General features: G+C 37.7%; 1 long non-coding RNA gene across 1 annotated transcript in view; it reads right to left on the bottom strand.

Annotated features, from left to right (window-relative positions):
• Positions 1-10,899, bottom strand: part of LOC118565281 — a 56,392-nt gene that overhangs the window by 9,674 nt on the left and 35,819 nt on the right. The gene's annotated exons all lie outside the window — the stretch shown is intronic.

Raw genomic sequence — 10,899 nt, 5'->3', positions numbered from 1 at the left:
TCTCCAGGAAGATAGAAATGCATTGTGTTGAGTTTTAATAGCCGCCTTTTAAGAACCTGGGGTTATTTGTCACAAAGTTCAAAAGGAAATAGCTCAGATATCTTTAAATGGAAGGAAATATTTCTTCAACTTCAAAAAAATGCCAGATTATCGACTCTACTAATTACAGCACGTGCTTTAAGAATGTGTATTAGGGAAAAGCTTAACTCTTCAGAAATAGAGCCACATTTGTTATTCCGGGTTCAACATACCTGCATAGACGTTTCATTTTAATCTAATCACACCTCCTTACAGTCCTAAAACAACCCAAATAAACCATTAGACAAACAACATTTCCAGTTAATTTAATTATCTTTGAGTTTAAGTACAGGGCTTTATGTTTTGTCTTTTGAACTAAACAGTTTTTAAGCATGTATGTTTTATGCCCAAGCTCATGACTGCATACGAATGGTTAATTTCTACCCCCTACATCCAGGGTGATGTGTTGGAGACAGATTCAGGAATGGATCATACTGCAGACGCTTTTTTTCTCAGGTCACTTGGACTTTCAACTCTCTGCCACCTCACTACCTGCCCACTCAGAAACACAGTATCAACAGCTGGAGCATTTCCACTGACCTGCTCACATGCATACGCGTCTGGAAACAAAAAAAAAAAAAAAACACCCTTCCAGGATCTCCTGTGTCTCTGTTTGTCTTTCCATCCACGCTGTTCTGGTTCCCAGAAAGGAAAAAGGAAGTGTGCCACGGAGGTGTGAGGCAACAACTTAACAAAGAAGCAGATTGAAACTCAAGTGTTTTGTTATGAAGTATTTATGTACAGTTGACCATTCTATATACATTTTCTACATTTATATCTGTTTTTATTATATCGTTTTGTGTTTTAATATTTCTTTCAGAAGGTTTATCAGTATTTGATTCTACGGCTTTGTCTTTCCTCCCCTCATGTCTCTTATGATAGAGACATTGTAAAGAATTATAGTTTTGGTATTAAGATAATAATTTGTCTTCAGAAATAAAGTTATTCTGCATAAATATAATATGGGAAATATATTTTCAATCCTTTTTCCTTTTCTTAAAATTGTTATCAGATTTTTAAAGTGAATACAAAGCCCATTTAGCATTGCAGTTAATAAGTTGATAATTGTTTAAATTATTATTTCATGTGTAAAAACATCTTTAAATTCTCTTTTTTTTTCTTTTGCCTCTTGTGTTTTAGAAAACAAAACAAAAAAAAAATAGTGATCCGTATCACAAAGAGGCTCTCCTTATTCATAGCTAAGACAATACACATAAATACCAGAGATTAATATGCATTCATTAAAGTTATGGTGTCCAATTAAAGTAGTTTTCAAAATGTAATTTGTTACAAATAAAGTTGTCTATGCTGTACTGCCAGAAGGTGGCAGAATGGGCTAAATTGTGTTTGTTGAGTCACATCCTTTCAATGTTTGCCACACAAATGTTCACCATTCTTTAAAAGAGACAAAGGGTCCCTGAGGTAAGCTTATTAACATTAATATGTATGTATGTATGTATGTATGTATGTATGTATGTATGTATGTATGTATGTATGTATGTATGTATGTATGTATGTATGTATGTATGTATGTATGTATTATTATTAGTTTTAGTAGTAGTAGTAGTAGTGGAAGAACAAGTAGTAGTAGGATTAACAATTATAATCATCATAAGAATAATACATAACACATGCTTGCAAGCACATTTCAGCACTTTATCTTTATACATTGAAGATATATATTTATATTTATATTTAATTTGTCAACCAAGTTATATTTTAAATTTCAGCATGAACACTGAAGGGCACTACAACATGTTTTTTTTTATTATTTATTTGTCAATATAGCTTGGAGGAAAAATGGAAATTGTCATTGAGACACATTTGTAATATTGTGATTTTACTGTTAAATAATTTATATATTTATGTATTTGTTTTTTATGCTCCTTATGCCTTTTAGACCACTGAAAACAGCAAAACATATGTGTTCCGTACAACCCTTCATGCCCTGTGAACCAAGAGCACATCATATGCACATCAAAATCCATTTTGCCTGTTTAAAACAAAAGTTCAATAAAAAATAACGATAAACGGGAAGATCTTAACCTCTAACATTTTTGGATGTTTCATATGTTAAGTCAGGATGCCTTAAATTATGAAACCAGCAGCATGTTGGAAAATTAGTGTAAATGTGGGCAGTGTTGCTGAACTGTTGAACTCTCTCCAGAAGGTTTCAGCTTTTGAAAGCATGACAGAAAAGGAGTAAAATTACTGTCATTACTGACATTCTCTCCTGTCAGCAGGGAATCCTCTCAGTGATTGATTACTATCCAAAAAGGCCAAAAAGTTCATGGCTAAAGGGAAGGTAAACTGCTAAAGAGAGTAGGCAGGATTTTTTTTAGTTGGTCAAAAGAATAAAAATCCAAGTGTTTGATCAGTAAACGTTCTGAAAGCATCGGTCCTTTGGAGTCCTCTTTTACGTTCAAACAACACCTCTGCCCTGAGGAGAAGCTGCAGATCGCACTTTCCTCTGTGTCAAAATCCCAATTCCACAGTTTCTGCTGGGTTAGAATCACATCCTGTCTTGGTGATAAGCGTGAACGCTGAGGGTGTTTTATCTTTATTTTTGGGCGATCCCAGGTGAGTGGCTCTGACTTCCAACTTGTACAGACACATTCTACAACAGGAGAAAGTTACCAAATGTTAGGCGGGGGATATGTGGCAGATTCCAGACCAACATTATCTGTCATAAACGAAAATAATGATACTATGGTCTATATTTCTGTATCCAACAACAAGTCAATGATGCAAAGTGGCGTACATGAAAACATATTCTACTGTCTTTGTAAGAAAGCATCAAATACCTAAAGCTCTAAGTAGAGCCGCTGCTTCTCACCATAGAAAGGACCCAGTTGAGGTGGTTTGGACATCTGATCAGGATGACTCCTGAGAGCCTTCCTTTAGAGGTCTTTCCGGGCACTTCCTGCCGAGAGAAGACCCCTGGGAAGACCCAGAACTTGTTGGAAGGAAGGTATGTCCTGCCTAGCCTTGGAACACCTTGGGATCCCCTAGAATGAGCTGAACAAGAATGCTGGGGAGACGGATATCTGGGGTTCCCTATTGGACCTGTCACCCCTGCAACTCAGTTTTGGATAAGCAGAAGATGATGGACGGACCGACAGATGGACAGATGGATGGATGGATGTTCCATTATTTTAATGTCTCACAGTTTGTTGCAGAGTCCTCCCTGTTTACTTATTTCACACTTTCTTCTGTCATTGGTATGGAAAGGTATTTTATTATCCAGTTCTTCCCTTTGGGCTTTGCTGGCTTGTTCAGATGTAATTGTTTACGCTTGAACTTGAGTGCCTTCAGGATTTCATGTCCTTTTTCTTTGTGCCAACATACTCCCTCTCTGTGTTAGGGTAAAATTGCTTTCCTTGTTTCCTCCAGTCCAAAGTTACTGCTTACTTTTTCCATTAGGTCTTTCCCTTATAGCCTATACTTGCTCCAACTTTCAACTTTGTAAGAGGACAAGCTACTCGCCACAGGAAGTTAGAGAAACAGCAGTCTGGTAACCAAATCACTGGGACAAATAATTAAGATTGAAAGTTTAAAGTCACTCAACCTCGGATATATGGAAGACAGTGGAAGACAATGGATGGGCGGACAGACAGATGGACAAACGGGTGGATAAATTGTAATATTTATTCTTGCTCAGAATCGTGTTGTAATATGAAGAATAGCATGACAAAACTTCCTTGACAATGAGTGGAACATTACAAATCTTTGCAATGGTCAACAAATACAGTATCAATTAGATGATTAGATAGCCTGTATAAAACGACACATTCTTTCTCTCTGCTTAATATTAGATCAGATTGAACATTTTGGGCCTGATCTTCAAAGATTCTAAATAAGGAACACTAAATTGCGTGAACAGAAGAAAAAAAAAACCCTGTGTGAGCAAGAAGTGGGTGTGTTGCGCCTAATCTTCAAAGATTGTGTCCACAGTGGATAAGAAGTGCAAAACAGATTTGGTACGCCCCATTTTAATGAGCAAATTGTGTGTAGTGGCTGGCAGTTTGGGAGCTGCTGAAAGAAAGAGCAAGATCAAATCCTTCACATAATCTCTCCAGACACCCAGGACAGTGGAATTTTTTTTCCATTTTATTATATTTTAAATCAGATGCGTCCCTGTTTCTCATTATTCTACCAGTTCATGTATCAGTCATGGTGGTCATGTCAAATGTGACAGCTGAGCAGAGCCTCTCTAGCCCTGCTGACTGAAAATTTCTCTACGGGCATTGGAGGTAATAATGACAACTATTTAAAAAAACAATAACATTAATAGATCTCTGCCATTGACCACTGGAGATAGGCACTAGACACCCCCCCCCCCTCCCATCAGAGTTAATAAAATAATACATATCAGGCATAAAACCTGGAAAGCTGACTCTGTCAGCTGTCAGCTTCTCCCCGACCCCCATCTGAGTCCAGTGTTATACAGTTTTCTGCAACCCATCATATTCTGCGACTCCAGGGGCTCTGGTCGTTTGTAATACTAAGTTTAATTCAAAAAGTCGTAACAGTAGAAGGCCACAGTTTAACTTGCAAACTAAAGTTTGCAAGTTAAATTAATTTTAATTTACTGTCATTAAGGATATAGTTGAGTGTTTAAAACCGAGCCAACTTGACTCAGACTAATATTCAGTAATGTTCATGAGGTTTTAAAGCAGAGATAATATGGACCTCATACACATTAAGAAGTTTAGGTAGATGGCATCAGTGCACTAGAGGGGCACTATGTTTGTTCTGGTGGAGTCACAGGATATGATGGGTCACAGAAAATGGTGTAACAGCTAAATAAAATGACCCCAGATGTCTCCGTGATCTCACCATTTTATGAATGAGAACTAAACCCGAATGTTGCACAACAACAGCTGTAATGGGAGCTTGTCGCGCTGAAAGAGCAGGACTTAAATGAGACCACTCAGACCCCTCACCAGGCACACCCCACGAACGTGCACCACACACAAAAGCACATACACACCATCGGACCTGCACAAGCCCCGCTATCCCCCCGCTCCTCCCTGACCTGCTCAGTCCAGCATGATTAAATTGTTTGTCCCAGAATTTCTCTGTTTTTGTTCATAAATGCTTATATAGTGCTTTTCCAGTCATACTGACGACTTAAAGCGCTGTTTACTAGAGCCACATTGACCCAGTCACACACACAATCATATGCAGGTCATTGGGAAACTTGGGGTTAAGTGCCATGCCTAGGGGCACATCGACATGTAACAAGGGGAAGCTGGAATCGAACCCACAACCTTCCAATTGCAAGACAACTACTACTACTATAAGATATGAAGAGGAGCATTCTGGACCTCCAAAAGTTTGGTTGATCTTTGTGTACAATTTCCATCCCAACATCATCCCAACTTTGAAGTACAGAAGTGGCAGCATCATGCTGTGAAGACGTCTTCAAACAGGAAGGACTGGTGCACTTCACACAATAGATGGCAATATGAAGAAAGAACATTAGCAGGAATTATCGAAGCCATATTTTAAAATATCCACCAAGAAGTTAGAGTCTGAATACAAACGATTCTCCCGAATCGACTATGACCCTATATTAGTCCCAAAGTTGCTTAAGTACGTCAAAGTCAGTCTTTCGGAGGGGACGCCCACCACAGAATACTGATCTCAACCCGACAGAAAATCTATCAGCAGATCTAAAAAGGTCTATGTGAGCATGGCAGCCCAAATGCAAGTAAACAGTTGTAGGAATGATTGCAAAAATGTTTGACCCAAGTAATTCCTTCTGAAAGGGAATTTGACCAAGCACTAAGGAAATTCATGTAAACTTTTGAATTTGATGATAGTATAAAAAATGTTTTCTCTCATTATTCTGGCCAATAGCAAATTTAAATACTTTTGTCATTTAGTCAGATTAATGTCAACATGAGACAAAAAAAATAGCTGTCACTGTTTGTAATTATCTGGTTTCAACATCCTGCAAGCCCATCTTAGGTGCTTTATAATAACAAAAATGTTCAAAGTATTAATTTGTCTGATCAAAGATGATGCTCCTGCCACAAATAACCTTCATGGAAGTCTTTACAAGCACAAGCCTTTGCATATTTGGTTTCCCACCTAATAAGAAATAGCAGTCAGAGTAGAATAATTCAAATCATGAGTCATCACCAAAAAAAATCATTTCAGCAATAAATCAAAATAACAACAATGGAGACATTACTAAACAAACAGAGCAACCATCACCACCAAAAATACATTTGTCGCTGTGAATGAAAACAAATTTTCATCGTTTGCAGATGTCACGCGTAACCACATTAAAAATAACACAGAAATAAATGGTGAACAATGAATAGCGTCCAATCCATATCATAAACTGACCTTTGATCAGCATAATATGTTATCCTGATGAATTATTCGTGATGGTTGTTAATTTAATGGGAATAATTTTCCCCAGCTCCTTTTTGTAAAGGTAGAGCTTTGATCTATTATTGATTTGCTTCATTAATTCACTGTTGTAATGAATAGGAAATGCAAATGAAAGGACAGAGGAAGGTCAGTGGGAGATTTTTAGACTTGGCTGAGCTGAGACATCATCATGCAAATGAGGTAGGTATCTTTTCAGAAAACTGCACTGGATTGCACTAAGAAAAGGACAGTATCATTGTATTTGCATACATACTATATATAAATATCCAGTGAGTATAAATGGTGAGAAAACGGCCCAAAACAAAAAGTAAATACCTTGCAGAGACAAAAAATGAAAAGATTAAAAATGACATAAAATAATATTTTCTAGGCCCTCTACTCAGATCCTGACAGAAGTGTTGACAAGTCGTCACAAAAGAGTCATAATCACACCTAGCACTGTTATTGCAGCTTTAGAAATATGTTTCAAGAGTGATTTTGGTCACTGTGGCATCAACGCTGACATCACCTTGTGCTGCAGTGATTGCTGTGGACAGCTGGATAAAAGAAATAGAAACAAGTCACTACTGCAGCTGCTGTGTTGCATCTAAAATAGATAATTAGAAAAAAAAAACCCGAATGCTTTAGAAATCACTCAAAGGTGCAATGAACCAATGAAACACTTTAGTGGAATTACCAAGGTTGGGCCTGTGGGGACAACAGTCCCACCTACTTTTGCTGATATCTCTTATGCATTTCAATTTAAACAAATTTTTTATTGAGCTTTAATGGTATATAGCCATGTAATATGCTTATAAAAAAGACCAAACACTATTTGATCAGGAGAAGATAAAGTTATGTACACCAAGACTCCATCTTGACAGGGTTTTGCTCTCGGGTGCGATTAACAAATATAAACAAATGTGGTGACATCTAGTGACAGTATCGCAGAACTATCAAAATGAAAAAAAAAAATTGTAAATCAATTGTAAATCATGCTGGACTGAGCCTGACCCTCTACAATGGTGTGATCGAAAACCAACCGTTATTACAGTGTTTATTGATTGCTCTGACCTATTTGAAGTAACTGGCAACCTCTAAGCATTCATCATCACCATCTCAGCAGAGCAAAAGACACCTCTTGCTAATGAGTTGACCCATTCTCATTGGTTTGACACATTTTCCCCGCCCTTTTGCAAAACTGCAGATGTCAATCAACGCAGATGTCATTCAAGCAGTCCAAACTCCATTGCTTTAGCTGTGATAGCCAAACAGAAACTATATTTTCCGAGCTTTTAGAAACTTCTTGATCAATATGAAGTCACTGAAGCACCTGTTTGACACTTCTTCACACAACTTTTAAATTTGCAATCAGTCTGCAGGCCTTAAAAGGTGCCATGTTGTGTGTTGTTCTTTGCAAGAATGGATGGTCTAAAGCAGATGAGAGGCAGAGTAAGAGGTAGATGGGTCAGGGGAAGAGGAGTCCATGGAAGAGGAATCCATGTGCGAGGTGGAGGTGTAGCTGGAAGGACTCAAGTTACAGATAAAAATTCAGGCAACTATAATTGATCATGTGGTAAATCATGGCCTTTCACTTAGAGGGGTGGGACAAAGAGTCCAACCTGTTCTCAATGGAAACACGGTTGCATCCATTGTAAAAGTTTTTTGTTTGGAGAACAGGTAACGTTGCTATACAGTATATACAGATATATCTGTATCTATTCCTATAGAGGAATTATTCAGTGCATGGAGATGGAAGGTTTATGATCACCGCCCCTATGAGCAGATGCCCTTGCTCAATGCAATGACTGCTGCTGCCCATGATATAGATGCAGAGGCATGTCAAGGATGGATCAGGCATGCAAGAAGATTTTTCCCTAGGTGCATCGCAAGGAAAAATATTGAGTGTGATAAAAATGAGGCCATGTGGCCTATTCGTCAAAGAGAGAAGAGACAAGAAGACACAGACAGCCCTAGTATTTTCTGTTGGAATGTTTCATTTGTAGCCACAATCTGAAAAAATGGAATGGATATTCAATAAAATTTGCATCACAGCATATCTGATTCTGGATCCATTTTTTGCAAGAAGGCAAATTTGACTACAAATGACACTGACATGTAAGCTGGGTACAGTCATTGGCTACAATGAACCAGCAATGCTGCACTGATTCACATTGAGTGTGTTTTTTTTGTATGTTGTTGCCCCTTGTGTAATAATTGATTGGAAGGGCTCAAACATTTGTGTGCAGGTTGTGTTGTTTGAGGGCAAAATTTGCTTTTGGTCCATGTATAAATGTTTTGGGAGAGTTGGAGACTTTTGTAAACAAAATGTGTCATTCTGACCATTGGTGCCACTGTTTTGGCCTCTGCGTTAACTGTTTTGAAAATTGTGGATTTTGATTTGACTACTACGTCAAAGCAATCAATAAAAACTGTAATTAAATAAACCGATCTACAGCAACTTTAAGAGCCTCATATCGGAACATTTACTCACGTCAATCAACTCTGCGGTAACATCTGAGCTTCGGCAGGTTTAGCGTCCGCTTCAGTAAAAACCAACGTTCAGACTGTATTCCCAGCGGAATTCCTGTCTTTTCCTTCTTGGAATCATACTTTTTTGCGCTTTTTTTCCCCTGGATCTTGGACCTTTCTTCACTGTTTCGCTGGGAGATGCTAATAACCACAAGCCGCTTTCTTGTTTATACCCCTGCTGCGCATGCACAGTACGTACTTCCGTTAAGATAAACGTGAAAGGCTTTATTTACTAACAAATTGAGCAAAAACAAAGCATAAAACACCCAAATAACAACTAATACACCAGCAAGACGTGATAATCTTTCATAAAAACTTTGTATGCAACCAGAGTGAGCTGTGACTTAAAAAAATAAATCAAATAACGTGGCTATGCACCTTTAACGTTTATTTATTTGTAGCTGTTCATTACATGGTAGACTTGTTAAAGTATTAGCTCTCTTATGCCATTCACATAATTATGCTATGACCAGGTACAAAAATGTATTTGCCAAGCTGCTTATGCTTATGGATCAGACCTCAACCTTTGATTCTGTTGACCATCAGTTCCTGTTTGATTGGCTGACGTATTGGGCCGATGCATCAGGACCTGCATTGGACTGGTTTTTTGTCACATCTATCAAATTGTATGATGTTCTATGTTAGCTTCAAATTATGGTGCAACCAAAGGTTTTTGCAACCAAAGGTTTTTATTTTGGGCCATTGTAATATTGGATGTACATACCCAGTATTCAGCCCATTTTGAGACATTCTCCCATATCTGCTTTGCAAATTATATTATTTTATATAATGTTTTAAGCCTCATAATGTGTTTCAGTTGAATTTCTCGCATCAGTGCTTGGACAATGTAAAAAGATGATGTGCAAAAATTGTCTCCAGCTAAGAATAAAGAAAATAAAATTATTGTTTGTGCTCCATACAAAACTGTCCCTCTGTTAATTGAAACCCCTGGTCCTCCAGCCTTTTCTTTATTGTTATTTTATTATTATTAAATCAGGAACCCTGGGGTATACTTTAAGCCTGGTTTTGTGTTTGCTATGCTTATGTTTTACCACTCGAGAAATGATGACAAAAGGATTATTGTGCATATGAATTGATCTTTTCATTATATTATTAATGCCCCAAAAACACTTTTATTACTCTAGAGTTACAGAGCATAATTGGTCAGAGTTTGTGTCTTATTTAGCCCTAATAAAACTATGAAAATAAATGGACATCTTAACATTCTCACCTTGTCCACTGTTTGCTACAAGAGGTCCTCAAACCCCTTCAGTGTTTCTAAAAAAGCTCATTTAAAATCAATCAAGGAGAGACCAAGGAGAGAAGCTTCCAGCATTATTCATAAGTTGGTAAGTGTGATGTGACGTGATGTGGAAAACAAGACCTGCATAGGCATGCACTGGGACCGGTGCACCAGTCCAGTTTGACAGCATCAGTTATCTAAACCAAGCAGTGCCCCGTTTTCTGCCCCAAAATATTAAGTAGTTCTTTCTGTAAGATACTATGCATGTCATGCTTGCATTTTGGTAAAAAATTGAGGAAAACGTTATAAAGCTGTTGTCAATGCCACCCACAGAATAGTTTTGTACTGCCCCCTACTGGCAAAATAAAGCATGTTTTGAGACAAAGGCAAATCATAACAAATAGTTAAATGGAAAAGATTAAACACAAAACCAGAATGCCATTGGACCGAATTGCACAAAAACAACTTTAATGCAACTGTTTGATTCCTCAAGTGCGTAAAGCTCTGCTGGAGGAAAAGAAAAGGTGTACCATAATCATCTTTTTCCTTATTTAGTCATTTATTGTTGGTGTGAAGATCTGGGAAGACTGGACCCCATGTGCATTCTGACAGTATGATGTTTTGATTGATATGGGTTGGGTTTATCTCTCCTTTGGTAT

Source organism: Fundulus heteroclitus, chromosome 13 (genome assembly GCF_011125445.2).
Source record: "Fundulus heteroclitus isolate FHET01 chromosome 13, MU-UCD_Fhet_4.1, whole genome shotgun sequence".
Lineage (NCBI taxonomy): Eukaryota > Metazoa > Chordata > Actinopteri > Cyprinodontiformes > Fundulidae > Fundulus > Fundulus heteroclitus.
Note: the sequence above shows the minus strand (reverse complement) of the source record. Positions and strands in the feature narration are given on the sequence as shown.